Below are 23,874 nucleotides of genomic sequence, written 5' to 3'. Positions count from 1 at the left end.
GACGTTTCAAATATAGTTTCAAATCTTGCTGAAACTAATGTGAAAATTCTATTGGGTTTTCCATATTCCTAAGTAAAATTTCCTCTTGGGGGGGAGGGGCAAGCGCCCCACCTTGCCTCTCCTGATGGGCACCCTTGCCCACCGTTGCTTTTAGCGCTTTAAAAAATGGGAATTTTAAACTCAAGGGTTGACCCTACACCGGTCGACCAACTAAGTTCGATGAAGAACGACTGAATCATCATCTTCACAAAAGTCCACATCAAATGGACATAGAATTGGCGAAGCGGATACACTGTGGTCAAAACATTGTGGTGAACCACCTTCACTTACTGGGCAAGGTTCAAAAACAGCGCTTGGGTGCTACACTTTGAGCGAAAAAAAAAAAAAAAAAAAGATTCGCTATCATTACTGGTTTGCTCGCTCGACTGTGCTCAATACATTGTACAAACAGCGTTTTCTTCATGCATTATCACTAGTGATGGAAAATGGTGCCTTTACGTTAATATAAAGCGAAAAGAATGGCTCATAAACAATAAACAAGGGATTCCGCGACCAAAACAAGACCTTCATCCTCGAAAGAACATAATATGTGAATGGTGGGACTGGGAAGGTATAATTTATTACAAACTACTTGAGCGCAACCAAATATTTAATGCGGAACTCTACACTAAGAACTGCACAGACTGGACGAAACAATTCAGAAAAAAAAGACCGAATAGGCAAAAAAGGATTTTTCTGGAACACGATAACGCCCGTCCTCATATCGCCCAAACGACCGAAGCGCTGCGACTCAAGAACCCAAATGGGAGTGCTGCTTCATTCTCAATACTTGGCGCCGTCAGATTTTCATTTCTTTTGATCGTTTTCTGAGGTATAGTGTTTAATAATGACGTGGAATTGACGGCTTGGTTAACTCAAGACTGGGAGATTTCTATTGCCAAAGCATCGAAAAGTTTACTCAACGATGGGAGGGCATTGTACACAACAACGGAGAGTATATTATTGATTAACCACAGTCTACGCCTGCTAGGTAAATATTTCTACTTTGTACTGTTAAGACCTGTTCAAGATTTATCTCCTTTGTGTTTCATTCGTTGATATACACTCGACAGTTCGGCAACCATGTTGATGTGCGGCGCTAGCGAATAATATATAATTATGCATCTCCATGTGGTATACCACCCGACAAAAGTACCACCTCTCTTAAACACATAGGAGGGATGACAAATGACTACTTTATAACGTTTCCTAAACGAGTAACAGTGTAAAGCAAGTTTATTATTTTTTCTGGATATCTTTCCTAATTCCCTTAAGTTTTCTAATGATGGAAATTTACACTTGCAAATAAGTACTCTCTTACAAAGCATCAACTTATTATTATTATTATTATTATTATTATTATTATTATTATTATTATTATTATTATTATTATTATTATGTCAACTTTATCGAATTTACTGTTTAAGTTTTGTAAAAAGTGTTGACCCATAAAAATTCCAGTTTGATTTTTTTTTACAAGACATTATTCACTCCCATGATCGCTCGAAAGTGAATAATAATAATAATAATAATAATAATAATAATAATAATAATAATAATAATAATAATAACCCTTTTGACGATTTGATTTGATTTTCAGTTTAGGTCCATTTCAGCAGCGAAGCTATATGAAAACTAGACTTATAACTTAACGTGGGATCCGAACCACATGAGCTCCCGCTGGGAATTGAACCCGGGACCTCCCACGCTAAAGGCGCATACGCTAACCGCTTAGCCACGATGGAGCTCATTTCTTTTGACGAAAATAAACCAGAATGAGTTTAAGGATATTCACTGCCTATCTCCATTTCTTGTTCACGTTTTCAAAATAATGTGAAAATCAAGAACTAATATTACGGTTTCTCAGTGCACTTTAACTATGTTTGGTAATGGACAATATTGTTAAAATCTTATCAACTGTGTAGACAGCCTACAAAAGTGTTTATGTCATAGGCCTTAGCAAGCGAAATAACAACACAGAATATACTTTTAAAAAAGTTAATCAAATAATTTTATATACACTAAGAATCAGGTAGAAAATTTATAATAGTATTTTTGGACTTTTGCATGTAAAAATGGAGACAAACCAAAGAACAAAGACGGGTTTTTCTTCAAAATAATAATGAGTGAGATAGATTTTACAAAGACAAATACTGAACCCTTCGGCATTTACCTGCTTCGTTTCGATATTAAATCGAACTACATAAACGTCTACGCACAAGATGCTAAAAATCCAACGCCAAAGGATAACTTTCAGAATCATTGCTCTCCGTTAAACTGACAAATCCATCCTACGTAACAACAGACGCTTCAGCGAAGTATTTCTGATACACAGAAGTTGTAACCGCATGTGTCGCATGAATTTACAATATATGCATATGCAAACGCATATGTCATTGAATAGAATGACAGGTTGAAGATATGAGGGCTGCGTCGCTACAGGGTGTTAAGAGACCACACCGAAGAGCGAGTTCTCGCCTCGGTAGAATAATAGTGTCTGCCAAGGCGAGCTAATTTGGAACTCGATTCCCCGCTAATTCCGTAACCCTTCCCTTCTATTTCGATTCGGATGAGAAAAAAAAAATAAAGTTCGCGCAAGACGACAATTAGCTGAAAGGCAGGCAAACCTTCCATCTGTGCCCTGCAGCTGTGAATGCACGTGCTGGAGGCAACCATTGTCCTGCTCCCGAGCTAATTCTTCGGTGCGGCAAGATGGTCTCATTTGCCTTCTTTACGATTCTTTTGCATTAATCGATGAGCTTCGATTCTTCATATAACACAGCGTATAAAAGTGAAGGGAGAAATAATGCTTTAACAACAAAAAAGTATCACTACCATATTCACATACTTTCTTCACATTGTCGTCATGACTCCAAGAAGATGATGATTTAATCACCTTAACCTTAAACAACTATTTCGGTAATAAATAATCTATCTATTAAAATGCTAAATAGCAATGGAAGCACATGAGCTCCAACCTCTAACTTTTGATTTCAAACCTTTGATTTACGGTTATTTGTGATTTCACGTTATAACAAAGACAAATATTTTAAACTATGTGTACTTTAAATAAATCATTTAAAGAGGTATTTTTCATAAAGTTTATCCTTGTAAATTATTGTTCAAAGCCTTTCCATTTTAATAAACCTTCTCCAAAATAAATGCAAATGAATTGTGCTGCCATCTTTGGAGTTTTTTTAAAACTATACGTTTGTGGGCGTTTAAATGTTTGTGGCCAATCCTTTCAACAGCGAGATCTCGGAAACTACAGGCTCTAGAAAGAAGACGTTTTCACTGATCAATTGTAAATTTTGCGTAGATTGTCCGGTTCTAATTGAATATTTAATAAACATGGCCATTATTTCTTTATTACATTTTTACGGGTATATTGGAACTGTTGAAATTAAAAAAAAAAAGCATCATATCCTACCCATTATACATTCCAACACAACATAATTGTATACAGGGGTTGCATATCTCTCAGGCGTTTATTTCATGTCCAAATTATAGTGAAAAAAAAAGGGTAACCATTTCTCTAGTCTAAGTTAAATCTTTATTATTTGGAGTGTTTTGCCCAATGAACACCATATAACACTGGCATTATAATTGATTGTGTGTGTAATGTATTAGCTTATTTTAAAATATATAAAACGATAATCATGCCTGTTGTTCCGTATGGTTGCGGAACATGGTCCTTATTCGAAAGGAAGAACATAGATTGAAAGTATTTGAGAACAAGATCCTGAGACGAATATTCGGACCCAAGAGAAACGGGAATAAGGAATGGCAGAAACTTCATAACGAGGAACTTCACAATTTATACGATTTATCCAACATTGTTAGGGTCATCAAATCTAGGACGCTCAGGTGGGCAGGTCATGTAGCCAGGATGGAAGAAAGAAGGAACGCTATCAAAATCTTAACTGGAAGACCAGCCGGAAAATGACCATTAGGAATACTTTGGCGCAGATGGGAGGTTGTATTAAGATGGATCTCGCAGAAATAAGAACACAAAGTAGAAACTGGATCCAATTGGCTAAGGATAGAAGTCAGTGGAGAGTTTTTGTGAACGCGGCATTGAATCTCCGGGTTCCATAGGCCATAGAGTGAGTGTTTATTTATTTGTTTATTACATACTGCATGCAAGAAGAAAGAAAACACTGATCAAACATGAATTAAAAACTCCAACCGGAAGTAGGCTCAAATCTTGCAAACGGTGCGAGATATTGAAAAAGTAATCGAAAAAAATCTTCCCTTTACGGTATTTCTTGCCGATTTTTATTAAGACGTTCTTCAGTTGTGTCTGCAAAGGGACATGTACAGATGTGAGAAATAACAAAGAGATTCATGCTTATATGTGAAGGATGCGCTGTGTAGAGAGCGCAGGTTCAGCTAGTCTATATGTTAAATAGAAAAGTTTATGTTTGTTTCCAATCCTTTCGACAATGAGATCTTGAAAACCACAAGTGCAAGAGACGTGCCGTTTTCACTGGTCGATTTCAAATTTTGTGTAGATTGTCCAGTTCTAATTGAATATATATATATAAACATGGCCGTTCTTTCTTTATTGCATTTTTAGGGGTACTCTGGAAGTGTTGAAAGTTTATAAAAAGCATCATATCCTACGAGTTATACATTCCAATACTACACAGTTGTATACAGGGGTAGTATGTATCTCAGACGTTTGTTTCATGGCCAAATGATAATGAAAAACGAAGGATAACCATTTTTCCAGTCTAAGATAAATCTTTATTGTTGGGAGTGTTTTGCCCAATGAACACCATATATCACTGACATTATAATTAATTGTGTGTGTAATTGCTTATTACATTCTACATGCAAGAAGAAAGAAAACACTGATCATACATGAATTAGAAACTCCAACCGGAAGTAGGTTCATATCTTGCAAACGGTGCGAGATATTGAAAAAAAAAATAGTAGAAAACATCTCTTCTTTACGGCACCCCTTTCCGATTTTATCAAGACGTCTTTCACTTGTGTCTGTAAAGCGACATATACAGATGTTGTGAGGAATGGCAAGAAGATTCATGCTCATATGTGAAAGATGTGCTGTGTAGAGAGCGCAGGCTCAGGTAGTTATAAGTTAAAATGATAGCACTAAAAATATGTAATAATCAACACGACGTGGATAGAAAATGTTTAACTACTAATGATTTGTTTTTTAACCACAAATGAATACGAAAAATAAATGACTGCTATGCCAAATACCATCCGAACAGACCTTTGACGAAACACTTTCACGTCAAAGCGAGGACTAAGAGTCTTATATCTCAGTATTGTGGGAAAACAAAATTAATGAACTCGTTAAGCCCAAAATTAATGTCCTGTGTATAAGTTTTTTTCTTTTTTCATAGGAACAAAAGTTACGTAAATATGGATACTAGTGCACCAATTTCCAACAGTTTCTATATTTTGTATCCCTATTTAGATCAAATATTTTTATCTAAAAATTATTCTTTCATTTAATATTCTTCAGAAGATCTAAATAAATATTTTCTTAAAAATATCTGAAACGAAAGTTACGCTATCTTATTCGCAATTATTCAGTATTTTCCGCGTGGTCCTGAACGGTACAGCGCATTTCCCAGGTTGAGAACCGCTGTACTACAGTATTAGCTAGCACACATCGATAAACACAATTTGTTAACTACATATTAGTCATGTGCAGACGTTTAAATTTCTTTCGTTTTTTCCGCGTACACTTACAGATTTCTATGCAAATAATAATAATAATAAAGATTCATATTAGAGATAGACACAAGCTTATATTCTTATAATTTTCTGCTGCTTTCACACGGGTTAAGACATAAATAGTTATTAGGCAGCTGTAGAAATTAAAATAAAATATTATGCAGCTTATACATGATGACAGTGAAAAGAAGAAGAAGAAAAAAAAACGAACTGAATTACAGGTAAAAAGAAAATTCTTTAGTACGCGTTCGTCTTTACTTTTAACTTTTTATTATAGCCTATACACAATTGTATCATATAACTATATGCAAGTCAGACGCGCACCTTGAAATTTTTATTGGGAGAGGTCCAGAGTTTGGGGCTTTTCAATACTAAACACATTACGTCTATGTAATATTGAACCAGTGTTGAAAAAAATGAAATCTTTAAGGTTTACGTCCCACGTTTATGCCGACTAGGCTAAAAGAGACGGTGATAATGAGAAAAACGGTGGAATGAAGAAAGTGAGAGGAAACGGGAGAACTCAGAGAAAACCCACGCACACGGTGTTTATCCATCACAAAGTTCACTTGGCGCGAACTGAGATCGAACCAAGGACCCCGTGCACAAGAGGTGAACGCTCTACCACTAAGCCACCGCGGCCCTATTGAACCGGTGTTATTGTATACTCAAAAAGACGATAAATAATTTTTAAGTATTGCCACTTATATTATAAGAAAAATCAACATAATTAAATTATTATAAGGGAAAATTGCACAGATGAAGTGTAAGATCAAATTTTTATGCTACCTCATCATTTTTCTGCTATACAAGTATGGATTTATCGAGAAAGTGTACTAATGTATGCCAACTTACGTAGTTTTAGGGGGAGGGGGATCGGACCTGGTGGACCCCCGCGTGCGTGCGCCCCTGATGCAAGTGCCGCCTTAATAATTAATATTTGAGCATGTCTTAACAGAAATTGGAAGTAATTTTATGAGAGAAGTGTTCATTTGGGTCAGTACTGTAATGTTTGTAGCAGAGTAACGTCTAATAAATAACACTGTTGCATATAGGGTGACGAATTACAATGATATATCTTAGACTGTTCGCTGAATGTACCACGGAACACACAGCACACTGGAATCGAATCTTAGACCAATAATGATCTACCGAAAAGAAAAAAAAAGTTTCTAAAATAAAATATTTTATAGGATCTATACTTTTTTTATGGACAGGGGCATGATTGAAACATTACTGCACCTACAGTAGATTCAGAAACTGCTTTCAACCAGGCACTAATACTACCATCAGTATTATACTATTTCAATCAAAGAGGCTTACTGAATGAAAAACAGTCTCTCATTCATTCATACTACGTAACTGTTTATCACAAAAAGAAAGAAAAAGCTCAAATTACTGAGTACAAACAGTATTTACGGAAGTGCTCAAGATTTAACGTAGCTTTAAGTGAAATACATAAAATAACGCACGAGATGGCGGCTCTTTGATTTTTTCTTCACAAAAATAAGAGGATGAGGCGTTCAAAAGATTTTTTTCCTGAAGACAGTGGGAAATAACTGGACAAAAAAGAAAGAAGAAAAAAGATAAAAATGCTGGAGACAGAGCTACTTTCCGACAAAAGCCATTACAAGAACCTTTTTTTTTCTGTGTTACTGTTGAATGTAGCGAATTTTGTATCTATTTTAATGTTAAGCAAAACTGTGCCGACAAAGCTCCGCTGAGGCCTAATAACAGGGTACGTGATCCTCAATGACAGGGTCGGTTCAAACTGTCCCTGCTGAAATCTCATTCGATGTTATCTAGAAAGAGAGGAGTGAAACACTTGTAACCTATCCTATTGGCAGACTAATCGTCTTTTGTAATGCTTCGTGCCTTATAAGCTATGGTAAATGAAACATCTGAAGAGGTTTATATATAATTTCGGATAAATGAGAAGGTGGAATATTTTCGAAAGGAAACTGAAGCTCACGTCTAAAGGACAATGTATTAAGAAACTGGATTATCTTATTATACAATCTCTGAATGCATTATGGATGCATAGTTCGATAAGTGAAGTTATTATCTGAAACGAAAAGATACTATGGAATGGTCCTTCCTGGCCCTTCATTATTATTCACAAATATAGGTTACGTTTGTAGGGTAAGATCCTTGTTATGTACGGAATTCCTTATTATCGAAAAACGGAGTGAAGTGCCTCTTATGAAAGATACCATTCTTGCGCCGAGATAAGTAAATCCAAATTCTTCCAATTATATGCAAGATCACAATTTTATGGCTACTACTGCGTCTACTATTAGTTCACTAGGAACTAATAGAGAACGCAGCGCTAGTCATAAAATTTCTTCTGGTGCTACTATTGCCAAGAATACTGTAAAAGCAGTATGAATGTAGCGAATACAGCCATATTTCACTGAATATTTAAATGTAGTTTGTAGTTAATGAATAGTATATTGTGGCAGGGGTAGGTACAAAGATGAATGGATTATAATGCACAATGTGCCACTGAAAATTGACGGGATCTTTCAAAAGCAACGTAACTGAAATTTATGAGAATAGAGCTTTAAAATTATATTTTAAATAAGTATAATTAATCCAAGAATACTTTATTCATGGCCATACACAAGGTTTGGGAGAGCGGTACACTGAAGTACGAGACAATGAATCAGTTTAAAATCAATAGCTGAGATTGAGCTTTTTCAGTTTCTGTGTTTTGCGTCTTTATGCAACGCCGTGGTTACGAAGGATGGGCGTGGACTCCATCGATCAGAATCAGTAGAAGCTAGTTTACGTTTCCTTCAATAAATCCGAAGACATTCAACGGAACTGGAAAGTTATTTGCTACATTATAAATTTTATAAAAGCCGAAGTGAGGAATTATTATTCACTGCTTAAACAAATGTTATTCAGCTAAACGGTCACTTAACTAACTACAGGAGTCGCACTAAAATGAGTTTTAATGAGACTATAAGGCATGCCCAACTGAAAGTGGGACTGAGGTGTGAGCGCCGTTATCCCCAGTGGTAGAACTTTGCGATTTCTCTGGCAGTGTATGTCAGAAGGTGTTGCTGACTGCAACAGAAGCGAGGTAACAGGTAACGAACGTGCCACGGATTCCTCCGAACAGGCTCAATGTGCAGTAATTCAATTGTTATCGGCAGAAGATGTTAGTGGAACTGACATTAAAAATCGCATGTTGTCAAGAGGGGTTTTCTGCTGCAGGATAATGCCCGCCCTCATGTGGCACAAGTGTGCAAAGATCTCCTGCAGCACTTCGGATGGGAAGTTTATCAGCACCCCCCTTTACAACTCTGAACTGTTGCCCTGCGATTTTCATGTGTTTGGGCCACTAAAAAAAAGAACTGAAGGGACGCCGATCACGGACAACGATGAGGTCCGATAAACAATTGAAGAATTGTACCGCACGCAACCCACGACTTTCTTCGCTGACGGTATCATCATCCTCTCGTGGACCAATGGGACACCTGTCTCATCCACCTAGGTGATTACGTATAAACAGTATTGTTACACAGATCTAATCCCCTATGTATCACTTTTCAACTTATAATATACCTATGCATTAAAACTAAATAAACTTTCAGTTCCACTTTCATTCAGGCATGCCGTATAAAATGTGGTAAAAGCTCAACAAATTTCCATCTTCACTTTATTTTAAAATCAGTTGCACCAGATTTTTGCGATAGGAAGTGGTGGTTTCTTCCTGTGACTTTTCCGAAAGGATCAGGTAAGACTTTACTGGAGACTTAAGAAACCACATGGGATGCCTGTATGGACAAATTCTATGATCTTATAGTAAATCCCTGATAATTGACAACGGAATAAGTTTTGAACAACCTAGCAGTAATGCATTAGGTAATTTACCATTTAACTGATATCAAAACACCTGTTAAACACAATACGAGTTCATTCAAACGGATTCAATGCGTGTTAAATGTAGAAATCACGGCCGACTCTACCATATGTGCAACACCTGCATTCGCACTGGGCGGCAAGTATCGAGAGGCGGCAAAATCTGTTGTATTATTTAAAATAAATATTTTTGTTAGAGACATACTTCATGACGATGGTAGTTAAATTTACTAAGTACTACATTACTAAGTACTACATTCATAAATCATGTTTATGCCGCATTAGTTTAAGGTCACAAGGACAGCGCTAAAGCAAATGGTCAAACAAATCCTAGCATGAATTGCTTGATTGCTCTCAAATACAAGAACTCAATTCTCGAACAGTAGCGACCACTTGTTACATTTAGTTAGTTATCACAGTTTTGGTATGAAAACTAGTCTTGTCTTTGTTATTAATAAGTTTCTTATCATTGAAGATGGAAAGTTTTTTCTTCTTAATTAACAAATGTAAAAGAAAAATCAAGAAATACAGATAAAAGAGCTAGTTGCACTGGAATTGCAAACTGACAGATTGAGATTGAAGCTCTATATTGAATTCTATAAAAAAGGATTAGCATCTTTCGTTGTTTTATTTTTCACTAACATAATAGATTATTATTTAAAGAAAGAAAGAAAAAAAAATCAGACACAACGAGATTGTATTTGCAGTGTTCAGGCCTTTCTGGGTGCAAGTGCCCTTTCCCTCCCAATCGTTGTTCATGATGGGGTAGCATACTTAAAATCGTTGCTTTTAAGATTTGTTCTTTCTGGAAAAGGGGAGGGCGGCAAATTGCCTAAGGCCAGCCCTGGTAAAAATGAATGGTTTCTGTTTAGCTCTAAAAATATTAATACATTCCTATTGATGTATAATACAAATACAAAGTTTATTAGATCTCTCTTCACTGGTCTAGTGGCTAGCGCGCATGCCTTGAATCCACAAGGTCCCGAGTTCAATTCTATAGGAGAGCATCGGATATACTTCAGTTTCAGATCCCACTTTAAACTGTAGGTTTTGCCGTATAAAACTTAGCAACTACACAGTAAAGAATACATGAGTACAAATCAATCCATCATTCAATGTAATTTCTCATGCTCATTAATCAGTGTTAGCGCCCAATAACACCACGACGCACGGTTTCAGAACAATTGTCTTAAGGGATATACGTGTTTAAAATGACTCATGGTTATGTAAGGTATGTGAATTGTCCTGCAATTTAATTCCCTTGGACATAAGATAGTGTAAACTACTGTAGAGAAAAGCTCTTCCTATGCGATGTGATTTTTCATGATTCTCTTTGAATCCAGCTCTTGCGTCAGATTAAAATGGTTCTGAGCTAATGCAAATACGTAGAACAGACTCAGTAGTCTAAGTGGGTTATTCAACAGTGCACAAGAGAAAAGCCATTTGGATAACTAATGGTGCATTTAAAATTTAGAACCAAGTTTAAAATCTCGATCAAAATATAAAATTATCTTTATATACTAGAGCATAATAAGCAACAGAACAATTCCACATTTGGCAAGTAGAAATATATTTGAAATAATATTACGTTTTTGGAGTGGGGTGGGAAGGGGTTTTTAAGTATAGCCCAGGGCGCAAGTGTGTGTTAATGCTGCCCTGTAGCAAAGGTACGTGCGCTAGCCACTAGACCAGGGAGGAGGATATTAAAAGTTGCACAACTTTCAAATTATTAATTTGTCTACTTCCTGGTTGACGGAGTAAGATCACACAACGAACGATTAACCAAACTGAATTTTTTCTTCAACGTAATAGACATCAATCTGTGGGAGGCTAATGTTTCCATTATAGCATTTTACAGAAATTTGCCCACTCAAGAGATTGATGGCACGGGAATGTAACATTTTATTATACGTATTTATTTATACTTTAAATAAATACTTTTTTGGAGAGTTTGTTGATTTACAAAACACGAGTGTGTCATCAATTCGCATGAATTTAATACGTGATGCAGAACACGGGGGTGGATTCTTACGGTATGAAATTTAGTAATTGTTGTTGATTTAAAAAAAAGAATCGAATTTTTTTTTATTCAAATTGCTTGCTCTTATTTGGAGTGATGTAGAGAACCTGACCGCAAAATCTTGTCCATAATTACACGAGGAAATATTAATTATTGAGAAATATGCATCTGAAGAACCCCACACTTTCCCATATAGGCCTACATTTATTAGCTACATTAATACTGTTGCAGGAAAAATACAGAATGATGTAATTTTACATGAAACATTGATTTCTTAAAACAGTGGTTCCCAACCTATGTATTACGTAGAGATGCAAAAAAGCCGGCTTTTGTGAATCGATGGTTTTTTTTCACATAAAAAGCCGGCTTTTTTGGGAAAAAAACGACAATTTTGGAAATTTTGGCTTTTTTCATTTTCATGATTTTTCTATCCAAATAGCTTTCTTATAGTATATTCTATAGTTAGGTAAGAATTCCATGACCTGAATGCCATATTTAGCTCTGTAATTCACCATCAAGATGGCTGGAGCACATATTTTACGAATTAAAGCTAACATGAAGAATGTAGTATTTGAGGGCAATTTTACAGGCTATTTAACTTTATTTTAACTTTTGAACTATCGACATTTTTTTTCTTCTCTAGAGCATTTTAGTTTGTCATCCGTGTTTCATTTCTAAGAGCTTAGTACTCTAGCTTCTAGCACAAAAGTTAAACTTACGTTTTTCTATATATCCGTCAAAGCATACGTTTTTCAATATGTCCGTCAAACCGTACTTCCACATTTCTGTTATACTGTAGTTGTGCAATGATTTAGCAATAATTCTCCAGATACAACCTTGAATACCAATCTATACAAATAATCAGTAGCGTATTTAGAAAAGTACTTTGGGAGGGGTTTCTCTGATTGTTTCGTTTTCTAAAAAGTCTTAATTTTATTTTGGAGGTGCTTGAAGTTTATGAGTACAGGCATAACTAATATTTCGTTTCGTTTATATGTTTAGCAATAATCTTCCGGATACAACCTTGAAGATCATTTTATATTGAGAATCAGTGGCGAATTTAAAAAAGTGTTTTGGGAGGGGTTTCTTACTACTAATGTTTAGTTTTTCTAAACATTCGTAATTTTTATTTGACGGGAGCTTAAAGTTTATGAGTAAAGGCATAACTAATAGATATTTAGTTCGTTTTAGACATTCCGCAACTTTGGGGAACAGGCTTCAGTCCGAAAGACCGATCCTCTAACCTTCGCAAAACCGTCACTGCTGGTAATTAGTAATAATAACGATTTAAAAACAATAAGAAAAGAAGTAGGCCAACTCCTACACTCCTAGTCGGCCAGTACACGCACTATTTCTACATTCACAGATGGAATGAAGGAAGGCTTTGTCAGAATGGTCGAATGCTGGGTTGAATCCCGGACTTTCCGATAGAAGCGCAAAAGCCAACCACTCAGTCATGTTTGTTGTGCAGTTGTATTTCGCTTAACTTAAATATATTCCGTAGTCTTTTTTTTTTTGGGGGGGGGGGGTTCGTAATATGTTGAATCCCTCTTGTTAAAAATTCAGAAAACTTGAGGACTGGGTAAACCGTGATGGTGGTCAAGGGCGTCCATGTTGTGGTTTCCAAGGAGGGGCAAGTTTAAGCGACGTTTCAAAAATAGTTTCAAATTTTGCTGTAACTAATGTAAACATTCTATTGGATTTTCAATATTCTGAAGTACATTTTCCTCTAGGGGGCAAGCGCCCCCTTGACCCCCTTGATGGGCGCCCTTGATGGTGGTTATAAAAAACTTGACTGTAGAATTTCAAGAATATAAAGAACCAAAAGTTCCAGATGTGCAGCCTTTAATTGTATCATATAAATCTAAGTATTTCTCTTATGTTTTATTTTAATTTTATTTTGTTTCAAAAAGAGGGTATGGGATATTTTGAAGTAAAAATACTACATACAATTTTGCTAGTTATTTGTATATTATTTTAAAAGAAGTTTTTACTCTTAGGGTTGGCTCGTTTACACCAGCTGTTTTTTTTTTTTTAATAACTGGTTTAAACTAAAAAAATAAAAAGAACAAAAATGCGAATCGTGTGAACTTCATGGTGACGTTTCCACATGTCAAACCATCTGCATTAGTCTTATTTCCTTTTCACCTTTTAATCAAGGTGTCCCATGTTCAATTCTCGGTCGAACCACAACCCTTCTTTCATGTGTAAACCAAGTACTCTTTCGGATGTCACTTTAAGCGAAAGTCTTCTCCTTGATAACCTGGTATTACGTAAGGATGTTAAACCTAAACATACGAAACGAAACCAAATTATATATTTCTGCATGCCTGTTGTTTTATAAAGAAGTCAAGGTTGCTTAAATATATTGATTGAAATTGGTAAAATTTATCGATTGCCTACGTAGCTTCCAACATTAGCTTGGATTGGACTTTCAATGATATCTACATACTAAATTTGTAATTTAATACCTCAGTTTTAGCGTACTGAGTATAATACATTGACCTTTAAATTTTACATGCAAATTAAATTTTACAGGATTTTCCTGTTATTGTTTTACATTTAAAAGAATGACGGGATTTTCTCGATGGCTAGGGCGGGAGTTTTTCAATTTAAGAAATTTACTGGCCGGACTTCTTTAAGCTTATGGAACCTCTTCCTGCATAACCCCGTTGTTGCATAATAACACCAAGGCGAAACAAACTTATTTCTGTGAATATGTAATATAAATACATAAAGCAAAATATCTAAATCAATAAACCTGGTTTAAAACGCAAAAAAGCCTGGTTTAAACTGCCCCCCCAAAACGGGTTTTTGGCATTTTCAGAAACAACCATGGTTCTTGCCAACTCTGCTTACTTTTGTATATAGGAGGTTAAAATTTTTTTATTATATACATTGGTTAATCCTTTGGAATTCATAATGCAAAAATGTTGAAATAAAATTGTTTAAAATATCTTTTCGAAATTCATGGTTTATTTTCGAGGTTTTATATTATTATCAGCATCAACCACTAATTAAAAGACTTTTTGTGTTATAGAGAAGCGAAACAAAGTCTGCTTTATCAATTTAAAGCAGAATTTTGAAAAAAGCTCAAAATTTCCCAATCAAAAAAGCGAAGCAGAAAAAACAGTTTTTTTTTTTTTCAAAAAAAGCCGGTTTTTTTCCGAGCCCTTGCAACTCTAGTATTACGTAATCCCACAGGGTGTCACGGAATTTCAGAATTTAAAAATTAATTAAAGATAAATTTTCACGCAAACTGTACCAGTCAACGCTTCCAGCGACAGTAACAATACATAAAGTTACTACTTTACAGAAACTTATAGACATACACTATCGTAATTTACATATTCATTAATTAAAAAAAAAAAGTGTTGTAATGTCGTGGGAGTTCAGCAATGTATGTCATTAGTTAAAAAAAAAAAAAAAGTTGGAAAACACTGTCTTAGAAGACAAATACTGATGAAAGCACCGAATCATTGCTGAAACGTCTGTTGTTAAGATTCTTCCAGTTGAATGTTTTACGGCAGGGGCGCATCCACGTGGCGGTTTCGGAGCACCTTCTTCCTAAAAACACTTCGTAACTTGACATGCATTTGTACACTTTAACCCATTCAGACCTGGTGGTCACAATTGTGTACATTAAATTTCTATTGCATTAATTCTACTCAAAGCATTGTTGTGGGCATACAGGCCGATTGTTTACATTTGTGTAGTTTTGCTTCACTGTTATACAAGAAGCTGCTGCGTTCTAGTGAGTAGTATGTGATAAACGTATTGTAAATAGTCTGTGGTGTTGCAGTTTTATCAACAGGTACTACCTCGTCAATTTTATTACAATAATTAGAAGTTTCTCGTTTCTGAACTATCTTTTTGAAGTGCTTGCGTGTGTTTGTGAATATCTGTTATCTTTTGTGGTGAAATTACAAATATGACAAGCAACTCGTTATAACTTTATTTGTTGTTGAAATATAATGTACACAATTGTGCACAAGAGGATCGTAATGAACAGATACGTTATCAATGAAAGCTCATTTATTATGTGTTTTTGGGTGATAATATTAGTAAGAATTGGTTTGTTTTAGCTTCGATCGGTCTTATATCAACGACATTATACCAAAATGTTCTTATAAATTATATGGTACATTGAGTTAGTGTGTACACGAATTAGAATCATGGATAAACCATCTGGTAAGCAGCCCATCTCTCTCCACGAAGAAAATTTTAGATATGTTGGAGAAAGGTGACATTTCTGATTTCGATTTATCTGAAGATGAAACCATGTTATAATGTTAATAAACAAAGAAATATACTTATTGGATTTTATTTTTAAAAAATATCAGTGTGACCGATAGCCTTCTAAATATTTAATGTACACAAATGTGTACAACGGGACACCAATGCTATATAAAAACTAAAAATTTATATGACAGTGGAGTCCAGATGTACACATTTGTGCACATAAAATATTTGGAGAACTATGGGTAACAAAAACAAAATTTCAAACAAAATGGCATCAGAAGACCCCCAATGCGTTTAAAAACCACAACAAATAATTTTTTTCAAGCTTAAAAAAAATCAGGTCTGAAGGGGTTAATAAAACTATAGTACTTGTTTTAACATATAAATGAGTGATGCGACATAAAAATTTGATCTTTCACTTCATCTGTACTCTTTGTTATAAAAACAACCTAGTTCTATCTTTTTTATGAGAATATAGGTGGCAGTACTTATCGTCTTTTACGGTGGAAAATAACACAGGTTTTTGTTAGACTACATAACGTTGGAAGCCCCCTTATGGATCCCTTCCAACATCTCTGGTTTCTGTTAATTACAAACTTGATTATCATATATGCATCCTATTAATTCATTAAGTAATTACTGCAAATAATCTTCCTGAAATTATACAACCCAAATCCAACCGGGTCATATGTTTCACGGCTCTATGAATCAAGCGATACAACGAAGTTCTCTCCATTGATTCACAAATGCATGCCATGAACCTGTTCCGCTATGAAAGGTGCAGTTGCTTTTCAAATTCAAAGTGTTTCGCTATTCACATAAACAATATTAGCAGCTAAATGGGATAGAAAATCTAACAAGTCAACAATCAAGATACAGATCAGATACACGTGTCAATCTATTCTTCGAGGGTGTCATCATGATAGTTACGGTAGGCGGGCAGCAAAAAAGAGATAACTACATAGATAGACAACAGACCAGTATCATCTGTTAACACCATTTTATTACTGCAAAGGGAACACACGTTTACATACGATTAGAGCTTTAAAAATAATCTCAACTTGCGGCAGTCTCTTTGCAGCAACAACAGCTGGCAGAGCGAGTGCTCCCATCTGGTGAGCGGCAAACCCTGCAACTGAAACAGTGGGAGGGGCAAGACTTGACGTGATAATCGTGAAGCCTCCGGGCGAGCCTTGCAATTATCCGTCGTAAAGTGGATACGCAATGCTCCTCTTGAAATGCACGAACACCCCCCTAAAACTCCGGTACGGCTCGTTTCCTGTGTTTTGTTGAATCGGTTACGCCGTACTTGATCCTGTGTGAACACTGCTCGGAACAAAAGACTGTTGGTGGATTAATTTGTTTCGCAGGAAGTTATTCATCTCACGCTAGCCTCTCAGTTAAACGATACTCACACTCTCCACCCTTCGTCTCAGGAGCTACTATTCACCTTGTTCCAAAATTACCACTTCATCATGCTTTTATGAAAATTACAGTCATTTGTACCTTTCCGGCGAGAAATATTATAAGCACCTGATCTAATTATTTATCTTCCGTCTGGACTTGGCATATACTTTTTTTTTTTTTTTTTTCGATTCAGATAATATTTTTCATCATCATTCCCTCCAATCAATTGTATATCCCTTTACAAAAGCAGATGTAAATATTTTAATGGTCCATTTTTATTAACGGAAATATATACTGCAAAAGTTTAAAAAAAAAATAATGAAAACCCTGCGAGATCGAGTATACATACAAAAGAGAAGCATACCGACAACAAACCGGATCGTATAAGGTTTGTGGTTTGCTCCCGCCCGATCGAAGATGGGGAGGGATTCCCGACTTCTCAGTGAGAGAAAAGGTACAGAGCTAAGATAAACTGAATTGTGTTAACATACAACTCTTGTGCATTGGGCACGATTTTTAGAAAATAGCATAGCAAAGCAGCCCCCTCATATTTAGATTTCCCGGACAAAATTTCCTGGAAGAAAGCTTGCTCCTTCCTTGTCTGGTTAATAAGGGTCGTTCTTTCTCCTCCAGGCAGGAACTTTTATAGCAATATCTTTCGTACGATGGAATTCTATCCTCACAACAAACAATCTACTCTATCTACTCCAGTAGGCTCCGTGGCTACACATAGTTCCCTCCCACCCTAAACATAATGGATTTAGCTCTCATTTAAACAAACTTGAAATTTATGTGCTTGTTTGTAGTGCTAGGCAGTGGCGGCTCCGAAGTTCTACAAGAAGAAAGTCCCATCGGCAGTGGCTGGGAAACCTGCTTTGTCTCCCTCCCGGGTTTGAGGCCAACTGTGACTTTTCATTTTGAAGACTTTTTAAAATTCTGATGTGAGGCACAACATTACAGGAGTTGCCACTGCATAATAATATACTACATCTCTTACATACAAAATTATTGAATATTATTTGGTCTAGGAATTAATTCGTGCGGGTGGACAAGAGATGGCGCAACGAACGGAGCGTCCCACAGTTCCGTGTATCCACACATGTGTTGCAAACCCCTGTCATCGCGTATCGTTCGTAGTATAGGGCAGTGGATTAAAGCGTCAACAACACCAGTTTGTAGTTAAGTGAACATGGCGCAATTTGTGCCTGATAAAGTGTTTTTGCGGGGTGTCCTGCTGCATTACTTTAACATGCAGAAAAGTGCGACTGAAAGTCATCGTATTTTGGTGGAAGTGTATGGTGACCATGCTCTAGCTGAGCGAACGTGTCAGAAGTGGTTTGCACGGTTTAGAAGTGGTGATTTCGGCTTGGCAGACCAAGAGCGAGCTGGACAGCCAAAAAAATTTCAAGACGAAGAATTGACAGCATTGCTCGAGCAGGATTCGTGTCAAACGCAGGAACAACTTGCAGCAGCATTAGGCGTTGATCAAACAACAGTCTCCAAACGCTTGAAAGCCATGGGAATCATTCAAAAGATGTCACATTGGGTTCCACATGAATTGAAAGACAGAGACGTTGAAAGACGAAAAACCATTTGCGAATTGCTGCTTCAACGACAGAGCAGAAAGGGGTTTCTGCATCGAATTATTACGGGTGGTGAGAAGTGGATCCATTACGAGAACCCTAAACGAAAAAAGGCCTGGGTGAAACCAGGTGAACCAGGTCCATCACAACCAAAACGAGATATTCACTGTGCAAAGGTTATGCTGTGCATATGGTGGGATATGAAAGGTGTGGTGTACTATGAGCTGCTGCAACCGGGTGAAACTATGAATGGAGAACGTTATCGACGACAATTAATGCGTTTGAAGCAAGCTCTGGCCAGAACACGACCAGAATGGGAGAACAGACATGATAAACTTATTGTTCAACATGATAACGCTCGCCCACATGTCGCAAAACCGGTCAAAACCTATTTAGAAAATGTCGGATGGGAAGTTTTACCCCACCTGCCGTATTCACCAGACGTTGCTCCTTCGGACTACTACTTGTTCGATTGCATGAACAACGATTTGATTGGACAGCGGTTTACTTCTTCAGAAGATATCGAAACATGGGTCTCTGACTGGATCGCTTCCAAGGATGAGGACTTCTTTCGCCACGGAATCCGTACATTGCCTGACAGATGGGCGAAAGTGGTGGCTAGCGATGGACAATATTTTTCTTAAGGTATTTATGTATTTTGTGTTTGTACTACAGCTTCAATGTGTGCGTACCAAGCGCACGAATTAATTCCTAGACCAAATAAATATTTTACTTAGCAAAAGAGTTAAGTTATTTACGAAGTAGAAAACACCGCTCAATCCACTTTAATTTGAATTTTTAAACCAATTCTGTGAAAAGTTAAACTAGCTGCACTTCTTGTATATCAATTAATTTCTGAAACAAGAACACGATAATACTTGCATGATTCACTGAAATTTAATATGCGTTCGATTTTAATCGTTTCTAAACCAAATGAACAATTTATAGCTCATTCATTTACAGAACCACGACGTTACGTTAAATATACTGTTTAGCGTAAATCGAATCACACGAGCTTCTATCGGGAATTGAACTATGGTATCCCATACCAAAGACCAAAGATCATATATACGAAAGCTCTAAAATATCCACGAAATTCTGTAAATCTAGCGGGACCTGAATTGACTTACCCCCCGTGAGTCTCTTACCTTAAACCCTACCCTACATGACTTGACAATTGACTCAAATCCACGATAATTGTGACCTTCAGGCTAGGAAAAACAATAGAAATGCACGTTTCGTATTTCTTTCCTTTTTTCTTTTCTTTTCTTTTCTTTTTTTTCTGAGATTTTCTATTCTCTACTTCTTGGCTACAAATGTAACATTTGTCCAGTGGCTTTACATGCTTACTGTCACAGCAATATTTCAGGGTGAAGTAACTTAAAATGTATTTAATATTGCTATAAATTTTATCCCAAATATGACTTACATAGATATTCCAAATAATTCTAGATGTTGCATTTAATACTACTATGTTTATGAATACTGATATTAACTTCACTTTGGATGTGAAAAAGCTTTAATAGCGTCGATAAATAAAATGAGGTGGGAACCAAATGATAACGAACGCTGGCCAAAACCCCCAACAATTACAGTTTGTACAACGCTAGCCATGATGCACCAATGATATTCAGACTCTTGAGTAAGCTTGGACTTACAAAAATGCCAACAGAACTATTGCAAGATTCAATGAGGTTAACAAATAAACAATAGGCCAAGGTCTAATAGACCACGCACTGCGGAAATTTCACAACCCATTAAAGCCCTCTTCGGAGCCTGTGCGAAACCAAAAATCATCGCCAAAAAGGGAAAATATCTCCTAATATCTCCTAAAACAATGTTAATTCTTATCTTCACAACTATCTTGAAATCAGGGGCGTCATTTGGGGAGGGCAGGACAATTGCTCTTTTAGTTCCAGGCATCCATATTATTTTATCGATTGACATTACTATACTAATAAAAAACGTGAAACTCTTTATGTCGGTGGAGACTCTTGCCCCCTCCCCGACCAGTGATGGAGCTTCGTGATCCATGATCCATCAGACCCGGTGACCCGAACACACCTATGACTCAGCGTTATTTTGTACGACCCGCAGACGAAGCGTCGTCATATACATGGAGAGTATGTGTGAGGCTACTAATGCAATTCTAATAAATATTAAGTCTCTCCTCTTCACTAAATATAATTTTCTTTCACGTTTGTTGTTTGAGCCTGTATATCAAGCATTGCACTGAAAGATAACTACAAGGTTTACAAGAGTACAAAACCCGCCAGAATCAAAGAAAATATTAGCCACACGTTTTCCCTGTGAGGGATCGTCAAAGTTTAATCGACCTGTAAAATTGTCTTTTAGAATATAAAAGATACCTCTGAGCCCAGTGTTTTGTTGATTCTTTTTGTATAGGCTATGTTCATAAACCACGTATAGGAAAATGGATAAACACGAAATATTTAAAACATGGTATCTTGATTAAGAAATGTCACAGCGATAATAATAATAATAATAATAATAAGTCGTAGCAGTAGTAGTAATATTTCAGCTCAAGCTTCATTAATATAAAATTAAGAAGTAAGTGCAGAGATGATATTTCAGCTGCTGCTTCTGCGTCGCCGGGTCTTCCTGGGTCACTGGGTAAGGCCAGATCTGAGAAGTGAGACCCAGACGAAAGTCGTGATCCAAGTGATTCGGTGCCCATGATCCACTCCATCACTACCCTAGGCAAAATAGGAAACGACGCTACTGATTGCTTATCACCGTAGAACAGGACAGCTAATTTTAGCTTCGAGGCTTGCTTACAACAAAGAAAGAGACAGGGAGAGAAAAAGAGACATCAAAGACTATGTTCGTCAGGTACACTGTAAACTGACACTATCATATCTTCATACACGAAAAGATCGATACAGGAAGATTACAAACGCCAAAATCATTGCGCGGAACTCTAAATAAGCTTCTAAAGTTGCTTGAAGGATTCAAAGAGCGTGGCTTCTGTGTGGCTCAGGTGGGTTCAGTGATGGTATGGTAGAGAACAGAGACTATGTTATAACTTACAGATCTCAATTTTTGTAAACAGGGATACAAACATCAGCAAAAAGTATCAGCAAGACGTGTTATACGGTCTACTGAAACTATTCAACAACATATACCCACTAGTGTGCCAAACTTATGGATGAGACAAATATAACAAAAAAATTGCATAGTCGCTGAAAATGAATGAAAGGGCAATAGCATGTTGCCAAAGGTCTCCTACACACACAGAGCAAGTAGTAGGGACCCCGTTATGCGCGAATGACTCATCCTCACTCTCTTTTATGACCGGGGTCAAAGGTCAATGACCTTGGCCCGGGGTCAATGACCTAGGGGTACCTAGGACCACCCCCTCTAAATTTTGGCAGGGGTACCTTGGCCCACCCCCTAAATTTTGGCAGGGGTACATAGGACCACCCCGCTTAAATTTTGGAAATTGTCAAATCTAAAAATTTGGTATGGTAGCCTAGGACCATAGTATGTACCTCTATCAGTATTGGGTGTCTATGTCGTTCCCTTTCATGGGTAAAAAATTGCCAAAAATTCAAATTTCGGGGGTTTTTGACCTAATTTATCCCCTTTGATGAGGTGTTATTACCCTATATAGTTATATGGGCGTATACAGGGGTCCATTACCTTTCATAAGACATGTGGATATTAATGCACCCCTTTAAAAATTTGGGAGGGGTACCTTGGCCCACCCCTTCATTTTTAGAAATTGCCCAATTTAAACATTTGGTATTATAGTATAGGACGCTAGTATGGATCACTATAAATTTGGGTGGTCCACCTCGTTCCCTTTTAGGGGTACAAAATTGCCAAAATATAAACGTAAGCAATACGTTGTACCACGTGTTTGGTTTTCGACCTAATTTATCTCCTTGGATGAGGTCCTATTACCTTATATGATTATATGGTCATGTATAGGGGTCCATTCCTTTCATAAGACATAGGTACATTTGTGCACTCCTTTAAAAATTTGGGAGGGGTACCTTGGCCCACCCCTTAAATTTTGGAAATTGACCAATTTAAACATTGGGTATTATAGCACAGGACCCTAATATGTATCGTGATAAATTTGGGCGGTCCACCTCATTCCCTTCTAGGGGTACAAAATTGCCAAAATATAAACGTAAGCAATACGTTATACCACGTGTTTGGTTTTTGGTCGATTTTATTCCCTTTGATGATGTGTTATTATCCTATATAGTTATATGGTCATGTATAGGGGTCCATTACCTTTCATAAGATATGGGTATATTCGTGCACTCCTTTAAAAATTTGGGAGGGGTACTTTGGCCCACCCCTTAAATTTTGGAAATTGCCCAATTTAAACATTTGGTATTATAGTACCGGATCCTAACATGTATTATGATAAATTTGGATGGTCCACCTCGTTTCCTTCTAGGGGTACAAAATTGTCAAAATATAAACGTAAGCAATACGTTGTACCACGTGTTTGGTCTTTTGGCCCAATTTATCCTCTTGGATGAGGTTCTATTACCTTATATGGTTATATGGTTATGTATAGGGGTCTATTCCCTATCATAAGACATAGGTACATTTGTGCACTCCTTTAAAAATTTGGGAGGGGTACTTTGGCCCACCCCTTTAATTTTGGAAATTGCCCCTTTTTACATGTTTGGTATTATAGTATAGAACCCTAATATATATTACTATAAATTTGGGTGGTTTACCACGTTTCCTTTGATGGGTACGAAATTGCCAAATTTTAGTACAACCACGTGTTTGGTTTTGGCTCAATTTATCCCCTTGGATGAGGTCCTATTACCTTATATGGTTATATGATCATGTATAGGGGTCCATTCCATATCCCCTTAAATTTTGGAAATTTTCCAATTTAAGCATTCGGTATCATAGTACATGACCTCAACATGTATCATGATAAATTTGGGTGGTCCATCTTGTTCCCTTTCATGGGTAAAAATTACTAAAATATAAACATAAGCAATA

At 36.6% G+C, this 23,874-nt stretch overlaps 1 protein-coding gene across 3 annotated transcripts in view; it reads right to left on the bottom strand.

Moving 5' to 3' along the window:
- The window catches only part of kat80 (katanin p80), a 122,707-nt gene that overhangs the window by 7,208 nt on the left and 91,625 nt on the right, over positions 1–23,874 (bottom strand). The gene's annotated exons all lie outside the window — the stretch shown is intronic.

This window comes from Thermobia domestica, chromosome 1, assembly GCF_964235325.1.
Source record: "Thermobia domestica chromosome 1, izTheDome1.hap1.1, whole genome shotgun sequence".
NCBI classification, from domain to species: Eukaryota; Metazoa; Arthropoda; class Insecta; order Zygentoma; family Lepismatidae; genus Thermobia; species Thermobia domestica.
Note: the sequence above shows the minus strand (reverse complement) of the source record. Positions and strands in the feature narration are given on the sequence as shown.